General features: G+C 36.9%; 2 long non-coding RNA genes across 6 annotated transcripts in view; one reads left to right on the top strand and one right to left on the bottom strand.

Annotated features, from left to right (window-relative positions):
- The window catches only part of LOC309660587, a 137,656-nt gene that overhangs the window by 109,725 nt on the left and 15,898 nt on the right, over window positions 1–12,033 (bottom strand). The gene's annotated exons all lie outside the window — the stretch shown is intronic.
- LOC309660593 overlaps window positions 4,673–12,033 on the top strand; it is an 82,982-nt gene continuing 75,621 nt past the window's right edge. Inside the window, exons 1-2 of the long non-coding RNA XR_014263491.1 lie at window positions 4,673–5,928; window positions 9,951–10,006. This is a non-coding gene — a long non-coding RNA (uncharacterized lncRNA). The remainder of the gene's footprint in view (window positions 5,929–9,950; window positions 10,007–12,033) is intronic.

Here is a 12,033-nt window from a genome sequence, read left to right as displayed (position 1 = left end):
GGGCAGTTAGCTGGGGGGCTATAGCAGATCAAAAAAGGTTTTCATTAGAAGAGGTGGCAATTATGCCGATCTTGAAGAATAACAGGCAGAGAAGGAAGAAGGAGAATTTTAGCTGGAGGGAACTTTCTTTTATCCCGCTATCATCTCTAACTTCCTCTTTTCCAAATCAAGGTTATTTTAGGAAGAGCAAGTAGACAAGACAAGCATGAGGCGTATATATGAGGGTGGTGATTGTGTGTGCTGGGGTGGGGGAAGATGGGTGTGAGAAGAAAGATTGGGTTGTATGGGATTTCTTTAGAGTTTATAATACGTTCTCTTCATATATCAAATTTTATCTCCTCCAGGTTAGTATGTTTTTTTAAATTTTTAAGTTTTGGCTGTGCCGTGCGACGTGCGTACCCTAATTCTCTGACCAGGCATTGAACCTGTGCCCCCTGCCTTGGGAGCGCAGAGTCTTAACCACTGGACCGCCAGGAAAGTCCCAGTATTTTTTTTAAACACACTCTTTCACTATTTGAATGAAGTTTTGATTCTGTTTTATTGGAAAATGGGACTTTACAATAGCTTTTATTTTTTATGTTTGTTGGCTTAGTCATTTTTGCCAATGATAAATCCCTTATTCTAATTTATGGCTTGACGATTCCTGTGGATTATGCTATATGTATACCTGCATCCAATTACTCCTTTATTAATGTATCCTTTCCTTTTCTCATTAAATAAATATTTAAGTACTTACTACTTGATAAATATCTTGCTAGGCATAGTTTATTCTTTCCTTGCTTCTAGCTTAGAATATGAAACATGGACGTTATTTAAAATGCACTGTCTAAAAGATCAGACTTATGCATATGATTGAACCTTATTCAGCACTGAACATCAAAACTAATCGTGTTCTTGACTGATATATTGGTCAGTGGGACCATGTATACTGGTCTATTTAGTTCTTAAGATGTTTTCAAAGGAAGACTATAGAGCAAAAGCCTAGTTAAGGCAATTCAGCAGGCTTACCTATAAATGGAGAAGAATTTCAGGCTGGCGTGGGTCAAAAGTTTCCTATGTACAAAACCAGACTTGCTTACTAGACATGTAAAATCTAAGTGTCCATGTCTCTTTAGAGGCTGAGAAAAAAAAAAGTATCATGCATGAACATTAATTCATTCAGTGGATTTTTAAAGTAGTACTCTGCTAGGAACTAGGGGTACAAAAATGATTAAAACATGAGCCTTGCCCTTAAGGAACTTCCTCCCACAAGAAGCAGATGAGTCAGATAAGTAAATCAATTATTATAATATAACTGTGATGAGGTATAAAAGTGCAGCATTCTATGAAAGCACAAAAAAGGGATATCTAAATTAGATTGGGACAGTGGGTTAAGAGGATAAAATGCCAGAAGTGAGTTTTTAGGAACAAGAATTTAATTAGCTGAAGAAGGGGGCCAAGGAAAGGTGATGTATAAAATAGCATGATGAGCTTGGGAATGCCTTTTTGCAAACTTACAAAGAATTGGCTCCATATTCAAAGAAGGGTGGGTGGGATGGTAAAGTATCCCTTATACAGATCAGACTCTCTCTGAGGTTTTCAGGGCCTTGACTCATTTCTTTTTTCCTAACTCCTTTTCTTTTGCCCAAGGTTTTTGGACAGAGCCATATAGAAAGTCTATTCTGTGGTCATTTCAGTATTTGAAAGCTGCTGGCCTAGAGTGTACTGTTGGGGTATGTCAAACGTTCATGCTAATGACCTAGGTGAGAGCACAGAAAAGCAGTAATGGATGGGATCACAGTATACTTGTGTGTGCCTCAGCAAGTTGTTGACATCTATGGAAATGATTTCTTTCTCTGTGCCAATGTTTCCTTTTGTCTGAATTCAGAGCCTTGAATAGGCTAGCTTGTTGCAAAGACCTCAAAAGGTTTTCTGCATGAACAACATCAAGAAAAGAAGTCAAGATAATTCTCAGGATTAGCTCTAGTGTATCACATGGTAAAGGTGTTTATTAGAAATGTCCACTCCTTTTATGAATTCTCTGCCTACCTAATTCCTACTCATCTTTCAGGAATCAGCTTAAATGACTTTTTTCTGAGAAGCTTTGCCTCACCTTCTGTATTAGGTCATGTCTCTTTGTTATATGCTTTCTTAGTACCCTGCAGTTTCCCTTTGTAGCACTTACTGTGACTCCAATTAAATACTGAATTATGTAATTAATGCTTTCACACCAGACTCTTTAAGTAGAATATTAGCTTCATGAGGGCAGAAACTGGGTTTTATGCTGCTGTATCTGCAATGCCTTGCAGCATTCTTGGTTCATAGTAGTTGCTCAATACGTATTTTTGGAAAATGATTCAGTTACTCGTTATTCCAATTACAGTGCATTTAAAATGCAACAAATTGAAATGCAGCAGAGCTGCTAAGTAAAACCAGATCTGTAGATCCTAGAGCTAACTGGAACTCCCAGAAACCTCTCAAAACTGACACTGGCTTCTAGGAGAGTTCAAATGATGGCACTGGGTTATCTCCTCTTATTGCTCCACCTGGCCTCTCCCCATGGTGTTTTGGCTCAAAACTCATCCAGCATCTTTCCATTCGTCTGTGTCAGCAACTTGTTATTGCAACTTGTTTTCCTCAGGCCAGTGCTTCCTTCATTATTGAGTGCCAAATATGCTGGTCAGTGTACCAAGCATTTGGGATAAAAACATGGAAAGGCATGGACCTGACCTCAGGAGAGCAGTAGGCCGCCACAGAGTGGCAAGATCAGAGTAGGCTTCATCAGTCTCCAGGGAACCACTGCCTGTAATTATATCATAAGACCATTGCCCTTTTAGCATTAAAAGATTTGATCACTGTTAAAATGCATGTCACCTTGGAAATCATAACTATTTTTAGCAGTTATCAAGCACTTTTACCTTCATATGATAAGAGCAGGCTTTGGCCCAGAGGTGTGGAGGGACAGGGAAAAGGCCTTTGGGAGTGTGAGAGGAAGAGGGACAGGAGTGCCAGTAAGTTGGGAAAGGTGTAAAAATGAAATAGCTAGAGCAACAGTGCCTAGCACATAATAGACACAATTTACTCAAGGCAATGCTTGGGTAAATAAAAGATAAACTGCTTTCTTCAAATTGGTTGAGGCCAGGTTTTACCTTAGGCTGTTTCTTTAGGTAGCTAGCAATTTCTGGTTGGGAAAAAGTTTACAAAATAGGAAACAGATGGCTCCAGCTGTTTGGGGTTGATGCCAAATCCCAATTAAGCTCACACTCTAGGACTTCACAAGGAGAACGTACAAAATGTATTTTTTTTTTTCCTTTTCTACCACCATGAATTCAAGAGGATGTCCATTTACCAGGGGAAAAAGACCGGGGTGCAGGGAGATAAATTGGGAAATTGGGATTGACATATACACACTACTATATATAAAATAGATAACTAATAAGGACCTACAGTTTAGCACAGGGAACTTTACTCAGTACTCTGTAATGACCTATATGGGAAAAGTATCTAAAGAAGAGTGGATGTATGTATACGTATAACTCATTCACTTTGCTGTACACCTGAAACTAACACAACATTGTAAATCAACTAGACTCCAATAAAAATTTAAAAAAAAATCAGTATCAAAAAAAGAAATGTTACAAGAAGGAGTCATACCCTGTTTTCAAAGGTTCCATGTAAGCTTGAGTTTAGATGCATATGCTGGGTTCTCTTAGCTATTCCAAACATTTTTTTTAATCAAAGAAACTCCAATAGACTTAAATTGGTCATGAGAACTAGTGATGATGTTTCACAAAAGGACAAATATACCATACTGGTGTCTGAATACTAAGATTCTTTTCTATGTCTGTGAGTATAATGCTTGCTTACACATAGGAGCAAAGAACACAATTAGCATACTAATTTGATTCCCTACCTAAAGAATGAAAGTTTCCTTTGACACAGACAGCTGTCCATGAATGGCTGGGGTGACCCTTGGTCAGTTTTCCATCTGTCTTAGAGTAAAAAGTCCAGACTTAGACGCATATTAGCTGTATGACCTTGAGCAGCCTTCTTATGTTGCTTTTTCTCAGTGTCTTCCCCTGTAAAATGGAGGCACATCTAATACCTGCCTCATGGGGTGGTGGTAAGGATTAAGTTAGCACCTTGCTTGCCATAGACATTCCATATTTTTTTTTTCCCCACTCTGGTCTGAATCTGTCTATTCTGAGGAAGTCTGTAGTAGGTATAGGACTCTCTACTTCTACCTGCCTCTAAAGAGAGAAGTAGAGAAAGGTTTTACTGAATCAATTTTAAGAGAATTCTGCAGTCATGTAGAAGTCACCACTTCCTTTTTGCCCTGGCTCCCAGGGATATAAGGCTCCGAGGATGGATGCACAGGGAGACAGGGAATGACTGCTGTTGGGGAATGTCTTAGGCCTATCTCCAGTGCCATTGGCAGCTCTTAGAATATCGGGTTGACAAATCTAAATAACACCAATTATAATTGCATGACCGCAGTTTCTCAATATCTCCCTGTACTGACCTCTCTCTCTCCTGCCCTTTCCCCTTCCTTAGACTAGTGGGTCTTAAGCGTGGTTACACATTGTAATCACCTATGGAGCTTTAAAAAATACAGATGCCTTGGTCCCATTCTCAGATATTCTGATTTTACTTGTCTGGGGTATAGTCTCAGTATTGGCCCTGTTAAAAGCTCTCCAGAAAATCACTGCATTTTCGAACGCTGAAAATTTCAAAATTAATTTTGTTTTCAATGTAAAGTCCAAGTTAACACATGCCAATAAAACAGTTAATAAAAAGAAATTGAGTCACAGTGCATAAAATTAATTTTATGCTGTTAATAATGTTTAGTATTTTAAGCTTATTTAAAACCTAGTTTAATGTAAACACCCTCTGTCCTGCCCTGCGCCATAAATTTGAGGCTGTTGAGCCAACTTCGTGTGAAAGGTACCAGGTTGGAAGGAGTAGAGCAGTCGAACGTGGCCCTGTCATTTGCTGAAAGATTCTTAAGAGCCAGTGGTAGTTCAGAGTGCTCTCCTGCATCTCAGGTTAGCTCCAGGGATCTAAGGATCTCTTCTTTATTAGCTCTGCCCGTTTGGCTGCTAGTTGTGCTAAATGGATATTTTTCAACCCCAGTGTCATGAGACTCTGGTGTGTCATGAGATATGTTACAAGAAATGTGAAATAATAAGTTCTGGGGTTTAAGAATGAATTCCAGCAAACTTAAGGTTATCCTTGTAACAGCATTGTTTTCACTCACTTGCATGCCAATACCCTGTCTTGAATGGGAGAACATGGTGGAGTTACAATTACTATGGGGGACTGTCATTTGACATGAGTGTGTCCCTGTGGAACAAAGGTTGGGGGTTTTGCAAAATCCAGTCTCCCAAGTCAGAGGAGTTCCTCACTGGGCCTCATTTGCAGCAGTGCATATTAATGGGGGTGGTGGAGAGAGCTGGACAAAGGGGCCTCTCTGTGTTCTGGTGCCCAGTCTCTTTTTTGGGGACAGAGAGGACCTTGATTTCTTACATTGGAGAAGGAAGCTTGTGTACAAGTTCACACCTTAAGGCATCTCTGAACTGAAAATGGAAAAAAATCTTCAGTAATGCTGCCAGTCTTTTCTCATCACAAAAATCAGTATATAAACATGTCAAATGTAAACACAATATTTTTAGGAAAAATAAGAAGAAAAGTATTATATACTTCAGGGGTTCTCCTGATAGAGTAATTGTGATCTGACCAGGAATTTTAATGTTTTCCACTGAAGGTGAAGGAATGGGGTGCTTCATTTAACAGTTTCATTTGCTAACTGAACTTGCTAGTTGCATAAAAAGAGAAATTGCCAGTTAGGTAATTTAGATCAACACTTTGTTTTTTTTTTTCCTTTTCAAGGTTCCTGAGCAGAAGGGAAGATGAGGCTTGGAGAAGAAAGAAGGGCTAGGGAGAAATACGGTAAGCCCTCAATAAGTGGCTGTGGGTAGTTGTCATGGTGGTGATGATAGTGTTGATAAATCTCTCCTGAGAAAGGTTTTCAAATCAGATGGAACATACTGCTTTGGTTTTTATGAGTACTGAGCTATTTTAAATATTATTTACTACTTTTGTGCTTAGAGTAGTTTTTTTTCTAGTAAGGAATTTGAATGCACAATAAAGGAAGAGGGATTTATGAAGAGCTTAGTATACCCAAATTGAAATCACCTGGATCTTCTTTTTTAATTTTCCTTGCTTACAACAAATGACTTAATTATACTTTGGTGTCTTAATTTTCATTTCAACTTCTCAACTTATTAGTGAGTAATATACGTGGAGTCCCTTGAGTTAAATGGACAAAGTGTCAAACAAACTTTAAGGTTTTATTTTGCAGTACAGTTGATTAAATTGGGCAAGTAACTTAAAATATATGTTGAAGATTAGATTCCTCATGGTCATATGGCAAATTAAGTGAAGGGCTTTCAAAAAGTGTGATGGATTCCTATTACTATCTTATTACTACTAAACTATTAGTAAACTATTCCTATTACTATCTTATTACTACTAAACTATTAGCCACAAAAAGTTTCAGAAAATTCATGGATATAGCTCAAGGATGAGTTGCTTACAGAGAGAAAATCAGGAATGTTTTGGGGGTACTTCCCTAATCTTTCAGCTGAGACATTGCCCTGACTTCCCACAATACATCCGACAGGGCTGCTTCCTGAGACAAGTCTGCAAGGCCTGGTCTGACATATGTCATTTGTTGCACTACTCACATTGAATCATGATATTTTCCTTTCCTTCCAGCTCTTGCTCTTCATTTTACACCACTCTTTATTTCACATTGCTTTTTATTTTACACTGACCCTAGGCACTTGGTGGCAGTATATGAAATCTCAGTTTTTTTATTCTGCAGATCATGTCTGGTGCTGTGGTTTTAGATCCATTACTGTTTACTGAGCTTTTATTGTCACTAGAGACAGCTTTGCATTTTAATAAAGTTTCCAGTCCTCTAGGACTCTCTCCCCTGAAACAACTCCAGCTCCCCAGGGCTGCTGAGGAGTTGAGCAGAGGGTAGAAGCCTTTGCGGACAGTGATGCTGGTGGTAGATAACTCCAGCTGTCATTACAAGATCATCCGGATAAGGGGGGACAATCAAGTAGGGCTTACAGTCCACTTGAGTCTTTCTGATTGTAAAACCAGCCATTTTTCAATTTAAATAATTTAAGGATTCCAGCTTCTCTATACTCTAAGGCTCATTTAGCCTCTTATTAGCTAACTGTTTTTCCAGTTCAAGAGGTGGAAGGGAAGAGTGCAGATTTTTTGTTATTGTTAATTCACAGCAGTGGGTAGTGGTGTGTAAATAAAAAATAAGCCAAACAAATGTGATGAGAAGAGAGACTAGAAATCCATACAAGTAATGATAATTGATTTTAAAAAGTTAATTAAAAGGAATAAAAAGGGACAAGTACTGCAGTGGCCTAGCATATTATCAACAGGCAAATGACAGAGAGGAGAATGAATTAGAAAATTGATTCCCAGCTAACTAGAACAAGAAACCAGATTAACACGGCTCTTAATTTTAACTTGAAAATCCCAAATTCTTTTCTGAGTCCATTCCTCATAGTATTCTGACAATGATCTTATCTCACATTATTCCCATTGAAGGAAAGGCTGGGAGGAGTAGGAAGGAAAGAACAAAATGAAGTTGTAATTTCCCAGAGAATTCAGCTCAGAACCAATTTATAGAATCACCTGTGACACATCAATGACAGCAAATATAGCTAAGAAACCACAGTTTGCATAAGGTCTTCCTTTTTACTCCCTTAGTTGTCTTTTTTTTCCTTTTAAATTTTGCAACCTTTCCTTCTTCCTAAATCTTTGAGACCAAAGGCCAGTAACCTACAGTATTTATTTTCAAGTAGTGTATACAGGAGCTACCCTTCAAGTCATTGACTTCCACATAAGAAAATAGGACATGAGGGAACTGTCCAATAAGAAGGCGAGGCTCTTTCTGAACCTTTCAAGAGCATCTTTTGGTAGGACTATGTCTAACATTTTTGTGTAGGTATTCTAGGGATGGGACAGTTCTAGAGAATCATGTACTGGCTATGCCCATGGGTTTGTCTTCTCCTTTGCTTAGGAGACATCTTCTGCTCACATGAAGACACAGATTCCCCAGCATAGAGGTCAGAGTCTGAGTGAGAAGGTTGGTTAGTTAATTAGAGAAAGTATTTCCTGACAGAGGTAGGACCCATAGTTAACCACCAAGAGTTGAATCTGATTGAGGGATACTCTTTGAAGTATTAGAAAGACAATGATGACATGCAGATTGTTGAACAAACAAGGTCTTCAGCTTACACTTGAAAAAGAATTGTCTTATGTAGAAGGTAACATCTCCTTATATAGCTAGGGAGTTAAAACAGGAAGAAAGAGCAGGAAACACTGCGTTGTATTTTCTTTGTTTCCTCCCACCCTCCCTCTCTCCCTCCCTTCCTTTCTGCCTTCCTTCTTTCCTTCCTCTGCTTTCTTTTCTTCCCTTCCTTTCCTTCCCATCTCCCTCTTTCTAAACAATGGAAGCCCATCTTTGGATTATTTGAGAATTACCATAGATCTAATTGATGCATAAGTAGACCTCAGGAAAATATGGCATATTTCTATTCAAAGAACAGATTGTAAACTTCTGGATTGATGTTCTGCTTTTTTTTTTTTCCTTTCCCCCTTCTCTCATTTTAGAATTAGGGAACACAAAACAAACGTAGCCAGATAAGCTATGAGTGCCAGAGATAGCTAAAATTGCTCGTGCTTCCTGTATTTCTGTTTTCTCTTTTTCAGACACTAGACCACTTGCTGTGATTTCTTTCCTGGACTGTAAGCTCTGTAAGATCAGGGGCCCTGATTGATTTCCTCATTACTGTACTCCTAGCATTTAGCACTGTGCCTAAATATTTGTTGAATGATTGAATTAATGGGATGTCCATTAATACCCTGTCGACAAAATGAGGATAAAGGATTGGTAAATACAAAACCAGTTAACAAAAATAGCATAAACATTACCTTACAGGTCTTTTTCTTTAATCTGCAGAAGTTCTATTAGAGAATTTCCCAAAATGTATTCAACAAAACATTAGCTCTGAAGAATAAAAATAGATTTTTAAAAAATGCAGAATAGGTGAGGAAAGTCTGTGGAAAAACTGTTTAGAATACTTTATATTATACAAAATTCAAAGAGATCTTTACAGTGTGATTTCTCAGAGTTTTTCAGGTACAGATTTTCACTGTAAATTTCCTAGAGAGGGACGTAACATGCTACATTTCCAAAGATTATTTGACCATGTTACTCTTTTACTTGGCACATCTTATAGGAGTACTATTGCATAAGACACACTTTGAGAAAAGTAGCATCTTAATTCAGCTTTACTTTCTTTAATTCTCTTTCTTTAGAATTTAAGTTCTAATTAATTTCTTCCACTGTGCAAAATACCTCCAAGCAAAAATGTGAATATAGTTGACAGAAGTGAACTTCACAATTAAAAGTAGTTAAGATGGTAAATTTTATATTCTGTTTTTTTTTTTAACCACAATTAAAAGTTTAAAAATACTCCTAAAATATTACTTTACTAAATAATAGATGAATCAGTATTTTACCTAAGGGCTACAACAATGCACCAAAAAATGAATGGTATTGCCAAACAAAGGGCTTGATTTTGGGCTACAACATGTTATTGTATCCTCAGTAAGTATCTTGGTTTTGAACATTGAGCTATGGATCTCTTAGTGTGTGTTTTTAGTAATACTGCTTAGGATGACTATACAGAAAGATCTATGAATGTGTAGGGAAAGTTTTTTGTAGTTTAGTAGAGTGGGTTTAAGACTAAGGTACAAGAGACTGGGTTGCAAAATTGACATTGTCACTGACTCAGAGTGCCACATTAAGTAAACCCTGCTTTCCTTATCTATAAGATAGCCTCCATCAGTAATTTTTTACCTTTTCCTTCCAGCACGGTTATCCCATCCTACATGGAACTCTAATAGACACAGCAGATAAAGGCAAGAGGTAAGAGGCCACTTGGCCTCCCTTCCCCCATGGCCCTAAGTATCCCCAAACAGCCTAAGAGCTCAAGGAAACACAGTTTGAAAATCACGAGGCTAGATAATCTTTAGAGTTTTTCTAGTACTCCTGCCACTAGAAGTAAGACTGAGGTAGAAAAGAATGTTTGTGTCCATATTAAAGCCTGTGAACCCCTGTAATTTTATACAGACTCACACAGCATTCAGCTATTACAGAATATAGAATACTGCCATACCACATGTGGCAAGCACCTTTTGAATTTCAACATATATTTTGGGTTAAAAAATAAAATAAGAAAAATATTACCAGAATGTACTCTTTCTTCAGTCACTTTATGGATACATTTCAAGGTATAGACTTGATGGTGAATTAAAATTGAATGCAAATATTGTCACTGAGAAGCTGCCCATTTATACAGTTTCTATGACTCTTTTAGTTCTTAATGAGCAAGGTTTTGCTGAAAACAAAAAGTGTTAAGTACATAAATACGTGTATTCTTTTCAAAGCATGCACTATATTATGGTTAAAAAACAGTACAGAAATGAATGCAAAACTATTTCAACAGAAATACTGCTTCTTGAACAGCCTTTAAAATTATGACATGTTTACTGGGAAAATACATTACTCATGACAGGGGTTACAAAAGCAATATTAACCTTCTCGAAATTTAATAGCAAAGTCAGACAGGTAAAAATCAGTACCAGACGTAGTAACATAACTACTTTTGTTAAGATTGTATATAGGATAAAACAGATATTTAAAGCTACATTAAGACGTGGGTAAATAAATGGTCCTTTAGAAGATTCACAACACATATGCAACGAAAACCATGATGCAGATTGTGCTAAGGATAGCATTCTTGGAAATGAAAAAACCTTGTTCTTTCTTTTGCTTCTGTTATTTTGGGCACTGTTGCTTTTGCAGTTTTGTACAGGGTGTCAGACATTAAATTTACCCTTAAATATACATATATCTATTTTTTGAAGGCAGGCATTTGTTACGTTGACAAGCTACCAAACACTTTCGCTGTATTTAATGTGTGACTAACGAGTTTTTTGTATTTAATGTGTGACTAACGAGTTTTTGTCATCTATAATCAAAGAGGATGTTTGCTTCTGCAAAAAATATATAATTTACCCAAAACTAGCCAAGAACTAGTTATTATATTAAGCCAAGAACTCCATAGTAGTGGTTAAAAAAATGTGTGATGAAATATAGATGATAAAATTGCACTTACCATCAAAAGCAAGTTTGCTTTACAAAATAATTTTTTTCTGAAATTTATTTTGTCACTATAGTTTTATCATATAATATGTTACTTGCCTAATAATTTAATGTTGATGTTTAAAAGAGATTCATGTTTTTAATTATTTCATTGTTTTTATAACCCTAAAATATTTCATTAAAATCTCTGAGTTTTTACTTATTTTAAAATAGAGAGTGCTCTAGCTTGAGACATATTAAAAAAATAAAGGTCAAAAGTCATAAAGGATAATAGCTGATGGTTTTGATAATGCTAATTATATATTACTGAGAATAAAGGTAGAAAAGGAAATATGAATACTAAAGAAAGATAAACATCCCAATGCTGGATTAAAAAAAAATAATGAAAAAACTCTTAAAATGTCTTTGTACTTCACTGTCATAATTCAAAGACATAATGAAGCCTGAATTAAAAATGTCAGTTTCTGTGAGTGTTGATAACTTGGTTCTTTGTTGGGCAAGTCAAAATGTGTCTGTTTGATAGGCAAAAATGACAGACTAAAAATGGGAGAATTTGGATCTAAAAAAAGAAACACACACACACAAACACACACACACACACACACACACACACACACACGACTTTAAAAAAGGTCCATAATGTACTTGAAGGAGAAGACCTATAGGGTAGGAGGCAATATCTTTAGGAAGTCACCGAGCAGCACTAAAAAGCAATGTCTATGGCCAATCAAAACGATTTCTGTGACTGCTGGGGCTCTTGCATCCCCGTCTTTACACTAGACTGGAAA

Source organism: Balaenoptera physalus (genome assembly GCF_965194825.1).
Source record: "Balaenoptera physalus genome assembly, chromosome: 4".
Classification (NCBI taxonomy): Eukaryota; Metazoa; Chordata; class Mammalia; order Artiodactyla; family Balaenopteridae; genus Balaenoptera; species Balaenoptera physalus.
This window is presented reverse-complemented; position numbering and strand designations above follow the sequence as displayed.